Raw genomic sequence first — 25,178 nt, forward strand, 5'->3', positions numbered from 1 at the left:
TATGAAATTACTAGTCTGCTATTCGTTGACTGATGTTTCTGCAAAAAATTCACTTTACTAAAAGACGCTACATTTGCCGTACTAAGAACTTCAAATAAACCTAGCTAGGCAAGAAAATACGGCCGATCAAAATTTCATATAAATGTAAAGATTTTCGGCAGAAAATGTGCAATGGTTTATGCAACATTTTCTGATGAAGGAAAAAATTTGTGATCCCGAAAAGCTTACAAAAGTCGATTTATCATTTTAATTTTTTTTGTTAATAGTCAGAAAACTGTCGGCTGTAAGTATCAGAGTTTGGTAGGTTCAGATTTTCCAGATGATTTTTCGTCGTTTTGGCTGCGGGCTCATCATAATCAAACGATGTTTAGGAGAGTTTTTTAGAACGATGAAAAAACCGAATAAATAGTAAGAGTTACAGATTCGTCTGCAGATACGAAAATTTTTATTCGAAAAAATATTACTAACATTTATCAGTTTTAGATAAAAACTCAACTCTAGATGTTCGGATTCTTCAAATTCTTCCTATTTGCCAATTTTTTTAGAGAGATGTATAAATTTCTCATTATTTTTCCATGAAAAATTACAAAAAAACTATAAACTTCATGAATACGTGAGATACAATTTGGAAACCAAGTTTGTAAAGTCCTTTATACATGGTATATTACTATTATTGTAAGTTATTATAAGAGATACGAGGTTGGTTAAATTAGGACAAAGATGGACATTTTTATGCTGAATAATTATACGAAAGAAAATTTGAATTTTCGGTTTTTGAATTATTTAAAAAAAAACGAAAATTACTAATTTATAATTTTCTTTTTTATTTTTTCAAGCGAAAACCAAAAGAACTAGACGTTTTTAACTAGAACATTCTTCGGGCACTTTATTACAAGGAATTTAAATCTGCTTTCCTATTTTCTAAGGCGTAAGAGTTAAACTTGTTTTTTTCTTATGAAATCCATATTTGCTTTTTGTATTTTTGAAAAGTGTTTTTGATTCTGATTACAACGATGTTTCACAAGATATCTTCGAATCTTACAGAGAACCTTACATGCTGATCAAAATGGAGAAAAAAACATTTTTGCGAAGAGTGCTTTGGAAAAAACGCCAACATTTGTTTTGCAACAAACTAGATTTAGAAGTTTTATTCTTTGCAAAATAAAAAAAAAGTTATAAAAATGATGCTCACATATTTAATGCAACTGTCAAAATTTAGTTTGTTAAACAAAATTACATTTTTTTTTTATTTTTCTCAATAATTCAAAAACTAAAAATGACATTACATTTTTTTTCGAATGATTGTTCTACATAAAAATTATAAGCACTCAAGAATTACTCAAATAAATTAATAAATAAGGGGGAAAAGGGAGTATTTTCAGGAAGAAATTACATATGCCACGTAATCAGTGAGGATAGAAGCTTTGAGGAAAATAATTAGAGCTCAACTTAGTAGTTCTGTGATCAATCGCGCACAATTAGCGTTACAAATTACTACAAATAGAGAGCAAATTCTACTTCTAGAACTCGACATTATTGATTATCTGTTTTTTACTGGCTTTTGAAGAAAAAAATTCTCCACTTTCTGTTATCCTGATGATGAAAAAAATAATTTTCGAAAAGTCTAAGCAAAACCAATCTTTAAAGTAAAACCCACCAGAAGTGGAAGCGAGCAGCTTTTATTAAAAACTTTTACGTTAAAAAATGTCCACACTTCGATAATAAAAGTTGGGGTTCAATTTAATTTTTTGTAAATGTAGTCCATTGCTGTAAAAATTCCGACAGCTCTATTGAAGACGCAGCAGGCGTGAAATCGCAAATAAACGCAATGCAGCGTGACACACGTGTTTCCATTAATTGCCAATAAATTAAGTGTGAAAAAAGACAGATGTTATTTGCAACAAAGTAGAATAGTGCTATTTTTAGCGCAAAACTCCTCCACTCCATAAAAACCATATTGCAGAAGTTATAGCTTAGTGGAATGGAACGAACTTTGGCTCAAGCAGAATCACGTTCATTGTTTCGAGTTGGGAAATCTAAAATGTTACGTAAAATTAAAATTCTCTTGCAACGTTTCGTTCTAATTGGTTTTATGAGTCGTTTATAAAAAAGTGAAAATATTATTCATATTAAAAATCGTCGTAAACCTCGTTATTTTTGATTTACGACTCCCATATTTGAGATATCGGTTTCACTTGAAGGTAAGATAGGATTAGAGTTGGAATGAGCATTTGCATAAGTTGCTAATTTGTTGACTGGAAGCCGCAAATTTCGCGCCGAATTTATGAGTCGTTAAAGTATTATTACTATTTATGTCGGTATTAACTTTATAATATTTCATAAATACAATCCTGGACAACATTCATAAATAATTTAATACGATGGCGTATTACCAGGCCTATCATTCAATTAACTTCGAACTAAGTAATTATTTGCTCCAGATTTAGAATTGTGACGCCTCGTCTTATCCACAATCGATAAATCAAACAACTGTAGCGATTTACAATTTAATTATGCACACGATAGGTTTGAATGAAATCCGCAGCTATGACGTGCAAACTCCAATCGATTAGCTCCTTGACCCTGAAAAAGCTCCAACTTTTTCATTAACAAACTACCACGTCCTGAATTCAGAAATTCAATTTCTACGCAAGAATGCAGATGAATTTCTTTCTAATTGAATTGTCTTCGCTATTTAAACCGATTAAGGCAAACTCGGCTCGAGTCCATTAGCTCGTTAATCAAATTTGCTCATGTCCACCTTTCGCGAGGATGTGCATACACAAAGGCTAACTGTACAATTTGTCACAATGTAACTCCTATTAATATGAAATTCCATTAATTTCTTCAGGCGCCGGTTTTATCGCTGGCACTTCAAATGAAAGCTTTCAAGAGGAATATGTGCTAATTGCCGAACGTACAGCTGCTTTCAGATAAAAAATATTCAACCCATTCACCAAATTTATTGGGCTATTTCCGTTCAAGTCAAGAACAAAGCTCCAAAAATTATTCATTCAAGATGACGGGCTAATTTATCTCACACAGGCTGCATAAAGTCAACTCGGTGGCATAAAAAAGGATAATCCGACTATAATTTATCCTAGAAAAAAATTTGTGGCAAGCAACCAGTCTAAGAAGCCCTACTGCGCTTCTACCCTAATACTTTGATTTTTTTTTAAAATGTCGAGAATATTTTTTAATAAAAATACACTAACACAAGCAAAATCCTTCCGGGTTTAACTTTTAAAGAAAAAATATACCCTCTTTCTTTTTAAGGAGGATTTTGATGTAGGACAGTATAATTTTATTTAAAGATTTTTCCTCTGTATATATCACTAATAAACTTTTGTGGATTTATTCCAGACCGAGGTAAAACTATTTATTATTATTTATTATTTATATATTTCACAACATGTGTTATTAGACTGTAATTGCAATGTCCCAAAAAACAGGAGACCAAATTACTTTAAGGTTGTAGAAAAGATTCTTTTTTAATAAATTACGAGTATATTAATTAATTGAGAGCGTATTATTTGAACTGTTACGTACTTTGAATTTGATATTGTGTCCCTAAAGTGGTTAACATTTGTACTAAGTGTATTTTTGTTTTCGTTGAATTTAAATTCCTATTGATTTTTGCTTAAATTAGCCCTTTTCTTTTTTTTATAAATTTTCACTTTTCTTTTATCAATTGCTTTTAAGGTTGAAAAATATCTACTGAGTCAAATAGTATTCGTCAAATTGTTTTGTAGTGTAAACACTAAACAGAGTGATTTAAACTACTTAAATTAAGTTCATTAATAATAATTTAAACTTTTTAGTTGATGTTGATACACAGGGCCGGTATATAGAAAGCTTCATTAAATTTTAATTCGTTGTTAAAGGTTAACAACGCGATTCGACCAATCAAATTGCTTCAATTTGGTCACGTGATCAGCTAGTCACGCATTTAATTGCGGATTAAATTGATGACGCTTCTATAAACCAGACCATGCTTCGAACCAGTCGATTTTATTTTTTAAATATGTACTACATTTTGACACCATAATGACATTTCTGACGTCATTGTTTTTGACTAATGAGGTCATTTTTATTTTTTTAAATAACTGACATTTTTGATTAATATTTTATATAGTACACATTTTAATCGTTTAAAAATAAAATATAAATTATAATTAATTAAATACAAATACATTCCAAAAAAATAACCAGAAGAATTTAAAAGAAGAAAGTAAAATTGAAAATTATAAAAGTTATTGACAGTATTACATAAAGAGCTTTATCTTTTAGTTCTTGCATTATTTTACAAAAAGTAATAGTTTTTTGGTTGTTTTTTTTTTGTGTTTTTGTGTCACATTAAGTGTTTTCATGCTAATTATTCAAAAAAAATATATAATAAACAATTGCTATTTATAGAATATATGGAGAACAAAAAGATAATGCCCATAACGGTTAGTTGTTATTTTTTTATTTTATTAAATTATTTTTTTTTATTTTTATTTTTTCATTTTTAATTTTTTTTCTTATTATCAGAAAGATGTGTAATTATCATTATCTAAAACAGTGAACAAAAATGTCGATTGTTATTCAAAATAAATAAGAATGACGTCACAACTCAAAAACGAATAACATCATAAAAAATGTTACTGTGATGTCAATTAGTCATTTTTGAAAAATTACGAACAATAAAAATATGAATTTTTTGCGTTACTTTTGGTTCAGTCTGTATATTTGTTATTAACTTATCAGTTACCTATCATTTATAAATTTATAACTCAAAAGTTAATCTCTCAACTACATCTTTTAGCCACTTTTTTCACTGAAATGGGAAACGTTGTAGGCAAACAGAGCAGAGACTGAAATGATGTTGAAGGGCTGAGTAATGTAATTTTGTTGATGATACATTTTCAGAATTGATTTTTTAATTAATCTAAAACATTAATTAATTTATAAAACCTTCGACCCAATTCACATTTTTTTATTGTTCAGAAAATCTGGATGCTTCCGAAAAGCAAGAGGAACTTGGTTTTCATAATTTTATATCTGATTAAGAGTCAGAAAGCGAAATTGAAATTTAATTCCAAAATCAACTAATTTAATTACATTGCCATTTATTTTACATTGACAAACGTCAAGTAATCGCGAATTACAATTTAATGCCTTTGGCTATTTGCTTTTAAGTTTGATTTTAATGTAAACTTTTTCTGTAGTGATATAACCATGAGCCAATACTATTGATTACCAACATGTCTTGGTGTAAGAGTGTAAGGAATCGTAATTGATTTTGTACCTTTTTTATCTCGATAGTTTGTATTATTATTTGTTATTTCTTCATTCTTACAGTTTCTCTTTACTTTGTTAAATTAATCGATCACTGCAACATTTACATAATCTGTTAATTATTACTGAAAATAATAGACATTTTGAATGTTTTCTGAGTCACATTACCAAATAAACCCAAAACAGGTAGATTTATAAGTTGCTAAAAAAGTTTAAACTTGTCGCTTGGTTCAGTTGGTTACAGTTCAACATTCTTTAGTCACTCTGTAGTGGATACAATTATTTCCTTTTTATCCTTTTTCTTTCTTAACAAAAATGCTCTAAACCTCGGCCCTGGCCGTGACCACTTTGAATAACTCTGCGGTTTTGCAACTTGAAGCGTGACTTATGGAACACCATACACTGCAAGCGCCATAAATTAAAATCCTCACCCAAGCACGTCAAGTGCGAATCCTGATTTATTTTAATTGATTTAATTCCGGTAACCGGAAGAAATTTTTTCGTACGTGCTTGATTGAAAAATAACAAAGTTGCATGAAGTAGCAGCTTGTTTGTTTATCCAAGCGGATATTATCAATATCAGTAGCCCCAAAACCAATAAACTTCCGTGATAATATCATGTTAATCGAGCCTTAATGAAAATTTTATCGGCGCACATTTCAATCGCAGCCGCTGTCAGAGCCAAGGAAATTCGAAAAGAGGAGAAAAACAACTCAGGTAAATGACAAGCAAGTCCGATTCGTTATGTTAATAACAGTTGGCATGCGATGTTTACACAAGTGGAACAGCTGATTTGCACTTGCAATAAATCTGCCAAGTTCAATCGCTTCATCACGGAAACTTGACCCCTGGCTATTGATTTGGGGCGGAAAGTCATTTCGGTGATGTTTTTTATTTCATTTGGTCGACCGGTAATCCACCCATCTTCACAAAAAACTAATTCCGCGATAAATAACCGGAAAAGTCCGATAAATTCCCGGTAAATACACTGGAAGAATGCATGACTTGGGTAATGCGCACCTCCCCGGCTAATAGGAAACCATCAATCTTGTTCGAGGGAATTTCAGTGAATTAGGGATATTGAAGAGTGGTCGTGTATGGATGAGGCATCAATTTCGTAATTGCAGAAATAAATATTTAACTGCTCTCATCCTGATTGGAGGAAAATGTCATCATTACCGCGGAATGCAACAAACATCAAACGGCCATCAGATATTTCTGACACGTGTTCCTGGTAATATTTTTGTCGACATTCAAAACGTTACTAATTTTAGTCCAGTGGGAGGCAAAAGGATACACTTTCTGCCGCGTTTTTCGAACAATGATTCGCAGAAAAAGTACAGCCGAGCAATGTTTATTGAGCTGTTACAAACTACCGCAGTATTGTCCAAACCCACACAGTGGATTTAATGACACTTTTAACCATATTTGAATGTGTGAAGGAAACTTGTATTAATCTCGCGTCCGTAGATTGAATTTCAAATTTGCATCACTTACCTTTTACGCAACGTCGAGACAAATGGGTGAGTGCTCGAAAATCGATTCGAACTTTTGCAATAAATACTCGCTTATGTGGACTAACTTTGAATTGAGCTAAATTAGCCCGAGAGTATGACACGAATTTAATGGTCTATTCAAATCCATGAATAAAATATTTCTGTTGCAAACTCAAGTTTGTGATTAAACGAATTGGGGGAAAATACCGAAATGGATATTTTCAGACGGGAAGCCGCACAAAGAGCCTGCGTTTTCCGAGCAATGTTTTTATTAATTTTACAGTCTAATATTGTCAGGGTATCGCGTAACGTGAGTTTATAAAGTCTGAAAGCTTAATCTAAGAGGAAAATTGCATTTTCTAGGCGAATTTGGAGCACGAAAAGGTACCTCGTTCTTGTCTTACTTTTATTTAAAAAAATTAAATATACAGGGTGTCCCAGCGAGTAGGTAAAGTCCATTATTCACTTCTAAGTATTGGAAAAGTAATAATTTTGTTTTCCTAAGCCGAAGATACTAACCCTCTGCCTCGCCTAAAATTATTTTAAAATATACAGAGTGTTTCTAAAAAAAGCTATAATACAAACTTATGTTTTTTTTTAAATGGAACACCCTATATTTTTTACATTTTTGAATGTAGCCTTTAAAACTAATGATTTTGACCTAAACTTTTATTGGTCAATTGTGCTTAGTTTTTGAAAGGTATAATTTTTTTGACGAAAATACGTTCATTTTAAAAATTTATTACTCAAAAAATAAGACTTCTAGAAAAGTAGGACTTTGACCACTTTAAAATAGAATGTTCAAGTTTTAAGAATGTATTTTTTCTCAGCTCAATTCGAGCAAGAAATTAAAAAAGTAAAAGGTTCGTTAAAAGTTAAATAACTTAAAAATTTTAAAAGGAACACCCTAATTTTTATTTTTGCATCTAAAAGACAATAACAAGTTAAGTGTCTCTTGCTAATTACTTAGAAGATATTTAACTTTAAACAATAAAAAAATCGTTAAAAATTATTAAATATTGTTTCAGTTGTAATTTTGACGGAAGAAATTGTTTTTGTTTAGGGCAGGTATGTAATTAAACTTTATATTTTTAGCGACGTTTCGATATTATTGAAATGATCATCAGGCTGCAGTATTGTGTTCGTGCCATGTCAAGCAAGACTTAGCAATATTGCAGCCTGATGATGATTTAATTCAAATCGAAACGTCGCTAAAAATATAAAGTTTAATTACATACTTGCGCTAATACTACCTTTAATATAACCCTTGGGCCATTATTCGTCACTTTTTAGAGAGAAATAATTAAAATTTTAATATTTATGGCAAATTTTTAAATCCTCGTAGAAACTCCATCAAATAATTCGCGCTGGAGTTGCTATGGTTATGGTATGGTTTACTATGGTAACGACAATGCTCATGAATAATCTGCATTGTTGCTGAAATAAAATTTTAAACTCAAATATCTTTTTAATTATTAACTTTAGACATTTGAAACTTAATGTTTTTAGATAGACAATTTAATAATCTTTGAGAAGCAAACACAAATTAGGGCGTTCCATTTAAGTTTTTCAAGTTATTCGACTTTTAACAAGCTTCTTAAATTATTTACGTTGCTCATTGCATTGCGTCAATCAATTTATACAGGATTTAAGTTTGAACTCTCCTCTTTAAAGTCGTGAAAGTCCGACTTTTCTAGGAGTCTTAGTTTCTCAGTTACACATTTTTAAATAGAGGTTGGTTTTTGTTAAAAAAATTAAAATATTTCAGAAACTAAGCAAAATCAACCAATAAAAGCTACATCTAAAAATGCAAAAAATTATAGGTGGTTCCATTTAAAAAAACGCTTATTTCCGGAACAGCCTGTATATTTGAAAATAATTTTAGGTAAGACAGGAGAAAAAGTTACTTTTCTAACATCTAAAGGTGGGTAATGGACTTTACCAACTCGCTGGAACACCAAATTAAATATTTTTTACCAAGGTTTTGGGTTTCATTTAAAAATTTTCTGTTTAATATTCACGCTGGAAAACTATATTGCAAAATTCCCAATAGATTGCCGCAGTAATCCATTTGAGCTTAAAACAAAAGTTTAGACAAGAATTCGAAGCGTAATACAATACAAACTTTTAACAACTTTAACAATGCTATCCTTCCACTCTCTTGCCTAACAAAATAATTAATATCACGCTTATTAACAAACTTTGGGTAAATGTTGTAGAAACATTGAACAGCTCGACAATTTTCTTTTATATGGCTGAACCAATTTGTAAGCCGCGATATCAATTCCATTAACTCTGTTATAAACAATTTACATATCAATAACGCCTACGACGAACGCATGCAAGATTAGGGTCACTCCTTGCTTTACCTAAGCTTTCGAAGGCCAACTGGTTTCTTTTTCCTCAAACCCCGCACATTTTTCGCCTGCATAACCCTTTTATACGCCGAAAAACATAAGGCATTTTTACGCGTCTGTGTGCATCAGGAAGTAGTAAAGAGTTGCGTTTAATGAATGACGGGAAGTAGCGAATGAAGATTGATTTCCAATTCAATTACAAGACATCGTCAATGGAATTTTCTTTCAATACCTCGAGTCCTTTAGCAGAATATTTTATTTCTTTGTGACGGTATCTCTAATTATGGTTTGTGATTTAAATGAAAGGGTAATGAAAATGTGAGTCATTTGGGCGATTATGGGTCTTTGTTTATTGCATTGATAAAATAGGCCGGCGCGCGCTATCACCGGCTTCCTGTTTGATAAAATTTCAGTTCATGGACTTATCGAAAAACTTCTTTTCCCTTCAAAGAAAGCGGTCATTGTGTTAATCAAATTCCAATAAAATTGGATCGAGGCTGATTTTTATTGAAAAATAAAACGAGTGTGGACAGGTTCATTACGACTTCCTCAATTAAAAACAGCGCACTTGTGACAAACAGTTTAAGATGATGCGATCGTGTTAAAATAGTTCCAAAACTTCCAGATAAAAATACAAGCCGGAAACTTTACAGGGAAGATTAATCGTCGGCCACGATTTTTCAAACTCGGATGTTGACTTTTTCAGACGCCACTCCAACTATTTACCAACAAACATTATCACAGTTAATTGTCGTATGATACAACTTGTTTGCCAGTGGTCAGTAAATTATTATGCGACGACACTACAAAGGTCAAAGGCTAGGACATTGTCTACATTGCCTTCACATAAAATCGGATATTTTTACTTCGTCATTGCGGAGATGTAAAACAAAAACAACAATTTCGTATCATTTCCTCGAGGAAACGTGTTGCTTTGTTCCGAACTAGAACTCCAATTTTTAACGTATTTCCTTATTGTTCTGCAAAGAGAAACTCCAATTTTTGCGAAACGCTTTCGATTCATATTCTTTTGTAGTTTCGACGTTTCCTACAAAGATAAACCGATATAAAATTTTGTAACCTTTTCCTTATTTCTTACAAGCCGCTCTGGCGAAGATCGTTAAATGTCAAGGTGTGCAGTTTCAGATTTGGAGAAAGTATCTCATCTGTTTTACCCTTCTACAGGCTGTTCCGTCTAAACCCCACATTAGAAGTATTGAATGTTCTAATAAAGATATTTATTTGAAAGTTGGTACTCAGCCATAATCTATTAAGTTCTAAACAATGAAAATATTTTTAAGATGGCGGCACTTCCGGTTATACCGAAAGTCGCTATTAACTTTCTTATTTTAAATGGAAAACTATGTTTTTCACTGCATTTTTGGATTAGGTGAGTTATTTTAAGGGCGTTTTTATCAGCTTTCGCTATACCTAAGTTTAACCGTTTTCGAGATATTTAATTTTTTTTGAAAATTTTTGGATTTGCACCTGTCACTTAAAAAATCAATAACTCTCTTAATTTTAGAGATTTCGAAATCATATTTGCAGAATTAAAAGAGAAAGCCTATATCTGGTTTCCAGTGTGTTTATAATTGGAAAAGAAGTTAATAAACCCAAAAATTTTAAGGTTAAGTTTAGACAACTTCAAGTACCTATAACTTAATTTTTTCAAATGGGATGTCCCAATTTTTATTTCACTATATGGAGTAGAATTGTATTCTGCATCGATCTGTATTAATATTCCCTATAACTATCTGTGACAATTTTCAAGTTGTTTTTTTTTTGTCATTGTAGAAACTTTCTTACTAACTACGCTATTTTTGCATAGTTTGTCATAAAAATATTTCTGATTAAATTTAAACGATAAACTCTGTTCAAAATTGTGTTATCCATCCTTAAAAACAAAATAAATTCATTGAATGTTGGTTTAAAAAACTTTAATTTCTCACATTTTTTCTCTCGTTTCCATGGCAACCTATGAGAAAATGCCTATGGTTAATTAATTTCTCAATTCCAACAAAAAGTTATTGTAACTTGAAAACTATTAAACATAAGTATATGGGATGCTAATACAGATCGATGCAGAATTAAATTCTCTACTATTTAATGAAATAAAACTTGTGGCATTTCATTTGAAAAAATTAAGTTTTGAGTGCTTGAAGTTCTGAAAACTTAACTTTAAACATTTGGGGTTCGTTATAATTTTTTAAAAATTTGAAAACACCAAAGGAAAGATCAAGGCTTCCATTTTCAAATGAGATTAAAAATATTTCATAATTTTTAGAAATAGCAGAGTTATCGAATTTTGAAATGAAAGGTGCAAATTGAAAAAAATAAAAATAAAACCCTAAATATTTCGTAAAGAGCTAAATCTCATTGAGCAGGACGTAAGAGATTATGGTCGTATACAAATTTTCAGATGACTATCATTATTAGAACTACCAATACTTCTAATGTGAGCTTTAGACATTATCAAAAATTCCACAGATCTGTGCATCAAAAAATTAGGTACATTAAATTTAAAAAAATCTATTGTGCCATAAAACTAATATTTGTTTAAAAAAAGACAAATATTCGCCGTATGTGTGTTAATAAATCTTAGAAAAGCCTTGGCAATTATTTAACAAACTTCCTGAAATTTCGTAAAATCAGTCAACCGTATACAACTCTAAAAATCTTCTATGTTAAAAAAATAATAAAATCCAAAAATTCTATGCACAAACATTTGGCAGAAAGGCACAGCACCCTTGCAGTTGAATTTCGAATGCAATTAAGAGATTTACAATCAAACTACTTATAAATACCATGCATCTCGCCTAAAATAGCCTCAAGTATTGGCAATTTTCAGTACAGTAACCTAACATTATCCGCGCACAGTTATTTAATTTTGCAATAAGTATTTTAAGAATGCAAAATGGGTGATAATGAGGGTTCGAGGCGGTTTCTTATCAGACGATCGAGAGGCTAATAACAATTAAAATTAATTGGTCCCCACATTTCACTAAATAGTTTACTGTATTATCACCAAAACTTTCAAAAAAATACAAAAAATCCTAACGTTAAAATACTCAATTAAAATTATGACTGTATTAATGACTACTTCACCACAAAACATAAAAACAAACAACTCGAACTTGTGCAAAGTAAACAGCGAACAATAAAAACTGCTCCCCATCACCTATTAAATATTCCTTCCAACAGTTCTGCTTTGGCCCCTTGTTGGGGTAGCTCCCAGGCAGAAAACTCCATAAATTATAAATCGTATTTACTTTTACCCAATTTGCGGTATTCAAACGATTTTTGTGGCCTCCAAGTGAACAAAAACAAATATTCAGTTCAATTGAATGCAACTCAACCTCTGCACAAACAATAATCTACAAATAGCTGCACCACATTGCAAGATTAATCGGCAGCAGGATGTGGTTTAAAACAAGCTGAGACGGTCATTGATTTTTATTGAATTAATTTTTCATTTTTCACTCCCAAGCAACGAACCAATCAATATTCTCAGCTTATCACATCCAGACTGACTTTATTTCGCCATAACTTTCCAATTTAAAACAAGCCAAGAAATTCATAAAAGCACATCATCCGTCTCAATTTTACATCTGTAAGGAATAGGATACAGTAACACGGGAAAAAATTAACTTCCACGATATTGATTACGAGCGAAAGTCATCTTATTTTACGGAGATATCTAGGTATAAATCTGTAATATGACCTGACGGAAACCATTGCGTTTTATGACGAAGCGAGCTTTCCTTGGAAAAAATCAAGTCGCGAATTTAATTTCGCCCACCGGAAAATGCAAAATGGCCGGAAATTCCGGCAACGATTGATGTTGCGGCCGTTGTTGGCACAATTATGGCCGAAAGCTCGAATTAATTCAGATCAGCATGGTATGTAAAAAGACGACCTAAGCGCGTCCATAAAGTGGGCGAACAAGGTAAGTTTCTAACTAGATAACGTGCCATCCATGCGAATATATGAAGGCACGAAGCTCCACACAATCAACATTTAAAACACGCAGACTGGGCCGCCAAAATAAGAAAAAACCTCCAGACAATTTTCGTCGTAACTCTCACGACATGACAGAAGAGAGGAGAAACAATAGGGAAGAACGTAATCTTATTTGTCTTATATTACGCGCATACGATTTCAAAAAGCTTTCATGAACTAAAAAGCTCCAGGCGACTTGGCTCACGATCAAATTCTGCGGTATTCCGAAATTTCGAGTTTAATTAATGGAAAAATGGGATGCGGTCCGAATTAGAAATTTAGGCTTTGTTCAATTGTATTTCACTGAGCCATAAAATACAGGATGTTCCGTCTAAACCCCACATTAGAATAATAATGATAGTCATCTAAAAATTTGTATACGACCATAATTTTTTAGGTCCTGTTCAATGAAAATATTTTCAATATGGCAGCACTTCCGGTTATAAAGTCGCTACCAACTTTCTTATTTAAATGGAAAGCTATGTTTTTGAATTACTAGGGTTATTTTAAGGTAATTTTCATAAGCTTCCCCTACACCTAAATTTAGCCATTTACGAAATAATTACGTTTTTTGTTTTTTTTTAATTTGCACCTTTAAGTTCAAAAAGCGATAACTCTGCCATTTCTAAAAATTTGGAAATATTTTTCAGCTCATTTGGGAGAGTAAGCCTAGGTCTTTTCTTCTGTGCTTTCAAATTTCTAAAAAATTACCAACTCCAAATTTTTTAAGTTAAGTTTGTAGAACCTTAAGCACCCATAACTTATTTTTTCAAATGAAATGCCAAAAGTTTTATTTCGCTAAATGGTAGAGAATTTAAATCTGCATTGATCTGTATTAATATTCCCTATACGTATGTTTAATAATTTTCAAGTTACAATAACTATGAATGAGAAATTCATTAGCCATAGGTCTATTCTCATACTTTCCCATGGAAACGAATGAAAAAATGTGAGAAATTAAAGTTTTTTAAACCAATATTCAATGAATTTATTTTGTTTTTAGGGGATGGATAACACAATTTTGAACATGGTTTACCGTTTAAGTTTAATCAGAAATATTTTTATGACTCACTATGCAAAAATAGCTGTGGTTAGTAAGAAATTTTCTACAATAACAAAAAACAATATAACTTGAAAATTATTACAGATAGGTATAGAAAATGCTAATACTGATCGAAGCAGAACAAAATTCTCCTCCATCTAGTAAAATAAAATTTGGGACATCCCATTTGAAAAAATTAAGTTATAGCTGCTTGAAATTGTCCAAACTTAACCTTAAAATTTTTGGGTTTATTACATTCATTTTCAATTTTGAACACACTGTACAACAGATATAGGCCTTCTTTTTTAATTCTCCAAATATCATTTCGAAATTTCTAAAACTAAGAGAGTTATCGATTTTTTAAGTAACAAGTGCTAATCCAAAAATTTTCAAAAAATCCTAAATATCTCAAAAACGGTTAAACTTAGGTATAGGATAAACTGATAAAAAGTCCCTTAAAATAACTCAACTAATCCAAAAACGCAGTGAAAAACATAGCTTTCTTTTCCAGTATAACCGGAAATGCTGCCATCTTGAAAATATTTTCATTGAACAGAACTCAACGGATTATGACTGAATACCAGCTTTCAGATAAATATCTTTTCAATACTTCTAATGCGGGATTTAGACGGAACACCCTGTATTTAACTGTGAGGTAGGCTTAGCTGGGTGTAGGAAAAAAAGATTTATTCAAAAGTTCACTGCCGTTGCCACCAGCTAATAAATTGATTAAAACTTGTTGAAAACTACTGAAGCAATTCTGTTTATAATAGGATTTTAATTAAACCGTGACAGAGTTAGAGTTCAGGCAGTATTGAGCAACACTCAATAATAACCAAGTTAGTTTATTATTCGTGACACTGCATCTTCCACCTCTACGTACCATAAATTATGTTCCTAATAATTTGCCAATTTTACAACTTCTTTCGTCACAGTGACGTTATTTTTAGTTTTTAATTCGATTTGTTTTGCACGAGAAATTTCTAAACAACGTTTTGACTGAATAAACAGTTAATCTCTGTGTTAAACAAGCCGAATTAAAATAAATTTGTTCACGTGTTGAAAATCTACGCCAATTATAATCTCTCAGAATGTAAATCTCCTACAAATTGACGTAATTATTAATAAATTAATAGTAAACATATACATACATGGAACATACTTTATCAAAAAATAAATAAACGAATTCCCTTTGAAATGTAATATTAACCGAATGATTATGATTGAAACGAATTTAATTAAATTTTAATTGATGTAATTACATTCGAGTTCACACATAAAATTATAAAATGACCTTTGGGTGTACAAAACACAACAAATTGGCTTTTCCACCTCCTTTATAATGCAAAAATTCAAGTGGAGATAAGCCAGAGAAATGCGCTTTCCGCCTAGGCAGACTTATCACTTTTTGACCCACATTTTATGATTTACAACAGCAATCGTTCCATAAAAGTGTTTTGCTTAAGCAAACATTTAGTGGTGGCAATGAAATTGTCACTGAGTCGAAAAAGCCTTGGATCCAATAAGTTTTTCAAATTTGTGGCGAAAGAATGACAAATTGGCCCGATCTAGTTTTACAGCCCTCGCTGCCACTGCCCAGTTTATAAATAAATACAAATTCTATAAAAACATGTGTCTAGTTATTTTCGTAATTGCCTTTCTTTTTAAAGCTTCTTGGCAAAACTCCGAACTCAACTAATCGTAAATTCGAGTCTGAATATTTTTACATAAAATTAGGAAAATATTATGATTTGATAATTTACCACAAAACTGTAAAGTTTAAAAATCAATCCGAGTTAATTTCGACAAACCGTTACAGCCCATAAATCCTTCTAATAATAACAACACTTAGCCTTATTGATGGTAACGAGAGATAAAGCGATTGGAAAAAGTTTTTAAATTTATTGCAGTATTCTATGATCGAGCACATTGTCTCTCACTATCTGTTACAGGTAATTTATGTCTTATTTATTCAAAACAATGATTATTCAGTGATATAAATTGGCATTACGTCTTGACACAAATCCCGAATGAATTATGGACAGGCCCTAATTTGACTGAATTCCCACAAATGAACAAAAACGTGCGTTAAACACAAACTTCGATTGATTGGTGGAGATAATGGGAAAGGCCTTGCAGTACCAAGACGCCTGTCATCGCCCAGATGTAGCCGCTTTATCATTATTTTTAGATTTATGTGCGTCAGTCTCTGTCATAAACATTTGGCAGCCGTGTTTTGAAAGGTACACCACCTTTGCAATCAATTCCAAATGCAATTAAATCTATCTTACAGAAGATCTCTCCTATATAGTTTCAACCATTGATAAAAGCCTTTTGATACGAGACTAGTTTGCAGTTCTGTTCCAAATTTTTTCCACTCAAATAGAAAACGCCCTCAAAAAATTATTGTTGCAAGCCTGGTGCCACAAAATAGTTTTTTTTTATTTTTTATTAACTAAATTAACCCCAAAATAAGTAACTGAACTTAACTAAAAAACTATGATACTCGAAAAAAAATTATGATTGAATAAAAACTAGAGTCTCAAATAAATAAATAAAAATTTGTGTCAATTCTTTATAATAACAGCAATAACACTATACAGTCTGTTCCGTTTAAACCTCGCATTAGAAATACTGATGGTTCTAATAATAAAAGTCATCTGAAAATTTGTGTACAATCATAATCTCTTAGGTCTTCTTCAATGAAATTATTTTCAAGATGGTGACACTTCCGATTATACCGGAAGTCGCTATCAACTTCCTTAGTTTAAATGGAAAGCTATATATTTAACGCGTTTTTTGATTACTAGAGTTATTTTAAGGTAGTTTTCCCTATACCTAAATTTAGCCGTTTACGAAATATCGAAGGTTTTTTTTTGAATTTGCACCTTCCAATTTATAAAAATTTGAAAACATTTTTATCTCATTTGAAATAGGAAGCCTAGATCTTCTCATTGGTGTTTTCAAATTTCTAAAAAAGAATAACAAACTCTAACTAAAACAAAAATAACTAATTTTTTTCAAATGAAATGCCAAAGTTTTATGTCACTAAATGGTAGAGAGTTTAATTCTGCATCGATCTATATTAACATTCCCTATACTTATGTTTAATAGTTTTCAAGTTACAATAACATTTTGTTAGGATTGAGAAATTCATTAGCCATAGGTCTATTCTCATACTTTGCCAAAATTGAAAAAATGTGAGAAACTAAAGTTTTTTAAACCAACATTCAATGAATTTATTTTGTTTTTAAGGATGGATAACACAATTTTGAACAGAGTTTGTCGTTTGTTTAATCAGAAATGTTTTTATGGCAAACTATGCAAAAATAGCTGTGATTAGAAAGAAATTTTCTACAAGGTCAAAAAAACCAACATAACTTAAAAATAATCACAGGTATAGGGAATGCTAATACAGATCGATGCAGAAAAAAATTCTCCTCCATCTAGTGAAATAAAAATTGGGACATACCATTTGAAAAAATTAAGTTATGAGTACTTGAAGTTGTTCAAACTTAACCTTAAAATTTTTGGGTTTATTAACTTTTTTTCCAATTTTAAACATACTGGAGAACAGGTATAGGCTTTCTCTTTTAATTCTCCAAATATGATTTCGAAATCTCTTAAACTAAGAGAGTTACCGGTTTTTTAAGTGACAGGTGCAAATCCAAAAATTTTCAAAAAATCCTAAATATCTCAAAAACGGTTAAACTTAGGTATAGGAAAAACTAAAAAAACTCCTTTAAAATAACTCAACTAATCCAAAAACGCAGAGGAAAATATAGCTTTCTTGATATGAAAGTTATCAGTGACTTCCGGTATAACCAAAAGTGCTGCCATCTTGAAAATATTTTTATTGAACAGAACTCGACGAATTATGAGTGAATACCAACTTTCAGATAAATATCTTTATAACTTTCAATACTTCTAATGTGGGGTTTAGACGGAACAGCTATATAATGGGAGTTATTTAATTGAGCATTGAGTATTTTAAGAATGCAAAATGAGTGATAATGAGGGCTTGAGGCAGTTTCTTATCAGACGATCAACGGCATAACGGCTAATAATTAAAGTTAATAAAATTGACGACGTGAGAATTAAATTTGGCCGAATTAAGACATAATTGACATGGTTCCCACATTTTATTAAATGTTTTACAAGAACAAAGTCATTATGGAATGACAGACGCTAATTCAAAGGCTGTTATAATTAGAAATCTGATGGCAGATATTCAATAAAGCCGGAAGCTTTGCCGCCAAAATATGTCAAACAGAAGGCTTACAATGTGCAGCTTTTTTAAGTTAAAAAATCAAAAGTTTTTTATTTTTTATCCCTAACTCTAACTTTGATAAACAGAATGAAATTTTTTAAATCTGAGTTCAGAAAATAATAAACAAAATTAAAAGAAAATATCTGCCTTTGTTCCAACTTTTAACAAAATAAGCACCAAAATTTTGTTTTCTTTCTCAAAGTGGGCTAATTTTAGAATCAATTAGCTCCTTCCTGTTTCGCAATAAAATTTGCAGCGCACATAAAACCTGCAATGTGCATCAACCTTCACTTTATTTGGCTAGTTCAAGTCCGTCCATAAATAAACCATAACGAACAATAATTTATGATGTCTTGCTTTATGGCAAACCCTCATTTGGTTGCATTTTATTTTATTAATCCCCTTCTTGGACCAATTGACACTTTTTGGCACCGCAATTGAACAATGTGAAAAGTGGGTCTCCACTCTCAGACACTTTTATTTTTAGTCAGCCACACACGTTTTCATTATTCATCAGCACGTAACTTCAGCTCCTGACGTTCTGACTCACCTACTTGTAAAAAACAACGTTTGGTCGGAATTGAACTGCACTTACACGCGCAGAATTTACTTTTCATTATCATTGTTTGCCGAAACACCTACAACCAGTCCATGGTTTTGTAATTGTCTCTTGGACGCACTCCAAACGTCTTCAACTTGACATGAATAGTTTCAAGCTCGTGTCATGCTACCATTAACCACAAGCGTAATCCATATTCGCGAATAAAACGCGCGATTAAGCCTCGGAAATGCTGGAAATTTCCGGCAAATATTGATTCAGGAGTAGAGACTATCAAAATTTACAAATCTCCTCGATTCTATTCATGTCATGAATGAATAAGCCGTCATCTGTAACACGCTTACATGTGGAAGACCGGTGGAGGCATTCCGACCAAAACTGCACACGCCTAAATATAGCGCCGGATCAATTTTAGTTTCCGGTTATGCCGCCAACAACCGTTTTGGAAATCAGGTGCAAAAACGCTTTTTTGTTCGTGGATAATTACAGTAACCGTCTGTTGATGAAATTCGAGTTTATACCACACCCTACCACATGATAACCATATCGTAAATTACCCCAAGGGTGTTTCGTTGCTTTTTGTTGCTGGAAGAAGCGGACAATTTAATTCGATTAGATCGCCCGCTTGCACAATCACTACAAGCAGACTTGTTCTTTGTGGCCGAATCTAAACGTGGAAACACATGCTTTGAAATTTTTTCCAGTAAATTTTTCAAATAAGTCAAATAAACAATTTGCTTATCCCGTTCGCAGTTCATGTTTATGTATCGCCGATTAAAGCTTAATGTGGCCATAAAACAACCAAATTAATTAAATTAAAGAAGTCACGTCCTTTGGGCCAAGTGTGATCGGGAATCAATTTTATGACTTGTTTATCTTATTTATTACAACTAATCCGCTTTATCTCCCTGCATAATTATCTATTAAAACCAGTTTGGAGTCTTTTGGTATAAATCATAACGGAGCGACTCTCAAGTCGAATTAATCCATAATAAAAATAAATCAGCGCAATTCTAATCTCCTGTCACGAGTTATTCATGTCAGATTATAGAAAATCCAGCTGAAAATTTTTCACCGGAACGAAATGGGGCACTGTCACAGGAGTTCCAAAACAGGCTCACCTTGAATTTTGTAGCCAATTAGGTTACAAATACTCCACTAAACACCGAACCGGATTGTGTGGGCTTCATGAACCATTCAAGCAGATTTCCCTTTAGTTATAATAACTAATAAAATAACACTAGAGATAATTTATATTTGCTTTTGCTGAAAGTTACATTTTTTTAAATGGAACATCCTATATATTTTTGCACAAAAATAATGTAACTTTTTATAAACTACTATGGGTCTATCTTTTTTCGTTTAGGAATTATTCAGTTTTTCGTTATAAAAAGTCCAATTTTTGAAAAATCACTGGGAAGTCGCCTATGAATATTTTCCGAAAAATTTGCAACAGAAGACTCAGAATACCCTGTAATTTTAGCAATAGTCGACTTTTATTTGAAACATGCAGATAATGTACAGGGTGTGCCAAAACGCAAAAAGTTGAATAACTCATTTTTTCTCAAATGTGTTTCTTTCCACGTATTGATAGCATTTTTCATAAGCTTTCTAATAAAATGCGTTTTTTATAGAAAATTAGAAATATTTCTTAGTGTTCAAAAAATTTTTTTTGTTTATTTATTTATTTTATTATTAATTCTTGATGAACAAAATTCATTTTTGTATCAAGTATTAATTATATTACTAATGTAATTAGTCACATTAGTACATATCAAAAAATAAATTACCTTTTGACTTATCAAATTCTAGGATAACAATTTTTTTTTGTAATAAAATCTTTTTTTTTAATCTCGAAAAATATTTTAAATTTGCTATGCAAACCCCATACCGTTAGAAAGTTTATCAAAAATACTATCGATACATAGAAAAAATACAGGCTGTTCCATTAAAAAAAAAATAAGTTATTCAACTTTTTGCGTTTTGGCACACTCTGTATATTATCTGCGTGTTTTAACTAAAAGTCGTCTATTTTCAAAAACTACAAAGTACTCTGAATTTTTCTGTTGCAAATTTGCCGGAAAATATTCATAGGTGACTTTGCTGTGATTTTTAAAAAATTGTTTTTTTTATAACGAAAAGTTGAATAATTCCAAAACGAAAAAAGATAGACTCACAATAGTTTATATAAATTTATATAATTTATTGCGTAGATTCCAATTATTCAAAAATATATAGGATGTTCCATTTAAAAAAATTTAACTTTGGTTCATTACCCTGTATATAACACCCTGTGTATAATAAAAATACTTTTAGTTTGTGTGACTTTAAGTCGATTTATCGGATAATAACAACATCATAGCCATATTTCAATTACCAAAAAAGTTATAGACCGATTACACACACCTAGGTTGAAAAACTTTTGAAAATTTGTTACTGGTGTCAAGTTTGACATTCGTTGTTTCTGGAATAAACTAATTGTTAAACATTTTATTTGCTTTAAAGTATCGTCAAGCATTAGTAAATAATGTGTGAAAACCTGTAGGTATAGCGGAGACGAACAAAAAAATCCCCAATTACCATAATATCATATAAATTTACCTCTTACAACAGACAGACCGAAAGACTTTGTAGAAATCTAAAAATTTTGTGTCATATAAACTTTTTTTATAAAAAACACGCCTCCTAAAATTAACCAAACAAAAATTGAAGATCTTAAGCAAAAAATCTGTTTATTTCTTTTATTAATAACTTTAATTTTATTCTGAAAAGATTTTTAGTCAAAATATTCGGTCCTAAGAATAAAAACTTTAATAACAAAATGCTCATACAGTCACGAATCTTACAGATATCAAAAAAATTTAAGAATTAAATGCTATACCTAAATCAATACAAAACATAAATAATTTAATCCAAGTAACATATGTACATACAGTAAAACCTCGCAACAATAGACACCGATGGGAAATCTTTACTTGTCTATTAATGGGAGGTTGGAAATGTTAGTACAGGTTTTGTTACGTTCCCACAAAAATGTCCGTTGTGAAGAGGTGTCCGTTATTCGGAGGTGTCCGTTATTCGGAGGTGTCCATTACTTATTTAAGAATTCTGAACATATTTTTGTAAAGTATATTTTTGCTGCTGCTCTAAATTTGAATATATTTGGTAGGCAGTTTTAGAATGATGCTTAAAATTACCCACCTCTTGTTAGTGGACACCTCTCCACAACGGACAACTAAAGATTCATCACCGGTGCCCGTTGTTGAGAGGTTTTACTGTAGTCTACATTAAGAAAAACTGAAAGTACAAAAATGAAGAAGCAGTCTGTAACATTTTTGATGTTGCAGAAATTGAAAAATTTTTAATTCATAATGAATATTTAAAAAACTTGACGCCCTAATTTTTTTTTAGACTTCAGTGTCATTTAATTATACCCATATACATTGGTTTCATGTGTTGGTAGAAACGCTGTAAATCAGTGTAATTTGTTGGTACTTTAATCGCACCCCGCTTAGATTTCGACCTTTTTCATTTGATTTCATTGGAGTGCTTCCAATGGCACAAAAGACTCGAATTACAATGAGCTGGAAATGCAGCCAATGGTGACAACATGTTTATAGATAAATTGTGACAAAGTGCGAAATTGTTGAAGTTGAAATTTCGTGCTGGTGATTACACAACCATCCTGAAAATCATCGATTGGCGGATTAATGAGAAGACGCACGAAAGAGCAAGGTTTTGGTTGAAATTTTTGCAAATGATAACAAGCTCATTATTTAGCTTGCGTGTAAGTATACCAATACAGTTTTACCTCCCAGGACGCGGCATAAAATACGATAATGTGCGACAAACACCACAGAAAAAGCAATATGTCCTTTTACGAGCGCTTCATTGTCTTTATTTGCGAGCAGATACAAAAAACATGAGCAAAACTTGGCAGAAACATGGCGAGTAAATCAATTCATGGCATTTTTACACAGGAAATGGATTTTAGTTAAAGGAGTAGAGCGTTACTTGAGCAAAAAGGCGTTGTATGTTATAAAGTAACGTGTCTGTATTGAATGTCAAAAGTGGTGCCAAGTATTGACAGGTTTGTGAAACGTGTAATTTGAGGCGTTTTATTTACATCGCATGGGCGGGACAAATACTGCAATTACAAGCTGGAAATGAGACGTTTTGGGAGGAAAAAAGAACTCGCTACAAAAGAGAACAATATGATCAAACAAATGGTTATAACTGACGGTATTTCAGAGCAAAATAATGGAAAACGGCTCCAAGAAACAACAATAATGCTTATTGTAAACACGCGTTGTCGATAATAATAATTTGCAACGTTTTGTCACCGTGTCGTCAATTTTTTACAACGGATATCTCGCAAGTTTAAAAACCACTTTAAATAACATTATGCACTTTAGATAATGCCGACTCTGTAATTATTTTTTAATTTTTATTAAATACTATAGTAGAAACGTTGAGAAATATTTTTTTTTTATTTTTAAACAATGATTAGAAATACATAAGAAGTTCAAGAAGTTCCAATTAAAGAGGTTCCACTGTATTTAAATTATCTTTATCTAGTGCTACAAATTGTCATTAAGTAAAATTATTTGCAAAATGGCTTTCATGAAATTATTTAGTTTGGTTGCGCTAAAAAGTTAATAGAAAAATGGCCTTATAGTATTTGAAAAAAGCATAAAGCCTCAACTTAAAATACTTAAGTTTTGGAGTAGATTGTATTAAAAAATAATAAATGTTGCAAGAAACTGTATAATGTTTTTATCTGGATTTGACCAAAATTAAGTGACAATCTCGCTGATTTTAAGAAATTTTAAATTTGGTAAGTGTTTATTGCTACTTACTTTTTGCAAATGAAAAATACAATAATTATAGTATTATTACAATTTATTATTAAAGCCACACTTCACTAAAAAATCTGATACATGATTATAGATTAGGTAAGTATTATTAGTTGTCGTTGTTTACAAAACTTTACTCAACGTAGTCAGAAAGTAAATGAAAAACCTGTTGAACATCTTGTAAAATAAAAAATACTGTTCTTCGAAATATATACAGAGTTAGGCAAAAGTATGGCGTTTTGTGCCTAAACTATGCGTTTTACAATAAAACTAATTAGTACTTTAAAAATGTGATCATTATTTAAGAATTTTTTTTCTACTTTGGTTTCACAAATTATTCATTGTAGAACTTTTGTGCAACTCCTTTTAGTACATTTTTAGGAGTTGTATTGGCAGTTTCAACAGATTTTGATAAGTTAAAGTTAAGTTAAACAAAAACAAATAACAAAAAAAGACTGCAGAAAAAATAGCATATAACTTAATTGTGGCACTCCTTCGTCGTGCTCCAAAACCATTCGTGCCACAATAGAACGTCTTATAAAGCTTGAATAATATTATACTATTTCTAAAATTCCTTTTAGTTTTCGAATTATTAAAAAAATTCCCGCACATCAATTTTATTGGTAAAAGCTTATGCACTACAATAGACTCCTAATGCAGTAATATTGTTTTTAAACCAGTACTTTTTTAATAAATTATCACAGTTGGGTTCCGAGCTCATTACGAAGATTTCTCAGACTTGGTCGAAGTGGTTGTAGCATAAATTATTATTATTATTATTCGTAATTTATACAATTTTTTTGCAAATAAAAACATCTATGGATAGGTACAAGTTAAAAAAAATTTCGTAATGAGTTCGGAACCAACATTAATAATTTATTGAAAAAAACACTGGTTTTAAAACAATGTAATTAAATCAGAAGTAAATAAAGAATAAACATTTTACCAAAAAAATGCCATGAGAAAATAGATAATAACTAGAAAACTAAAAGAAATTTACAAAAAAAATATCCTTAAAAAATTATCATTGATTGCGTAGTAATTAGTTTTTATAGAAAAACTCTTGTTAAATTTTTAGCTGTACTTTTTAGCGACCCTGAGCCTGAATGATTTAAAACTTCAGAGGCACCTTTACAATTAAGTAAAATAAATGTCTCCTACGAGCATGTAATAAACAACTATATTATTTTCAATATTTATAGTACTATCGTAAAATGTAAACACAATAACTAAAATAATGAATCGACTCTTAAGTCCTGTAAACTGAGATATTTGCCAGTGTTAGAGCCAATAATTATGCATTTCTGGTTTTCTAATTA

The 25,178-nt window shown here is 31.1% G+C and overlaps 1 protein-coding gene across 9 annotated transcripts in view; it reads right to left on the reverse strand.

The window, feature by feature from the left end:
* Nucleotides 1-25,178, reverse strand: part of rut (rutabaga) — a 92,521-nt gene that overhangs the window by 66,303 nt on the left and 1,040 nt on the right. The window lies entirely within an intron of this gene.

This window comes from Tribolium castaneum, chromosome 2, assembly GCF_031307605.1.
Source record: "Tribolium castaneum strain GA2 chromosome 2, icTriCast1.1, whole genome shotgun sequence".
NCBI lineage: Eukaryota > Metazoa > Arthropoda > Insecta > Coleoptera > Tenebrionidae > Tribolium > Tribolium castaneum.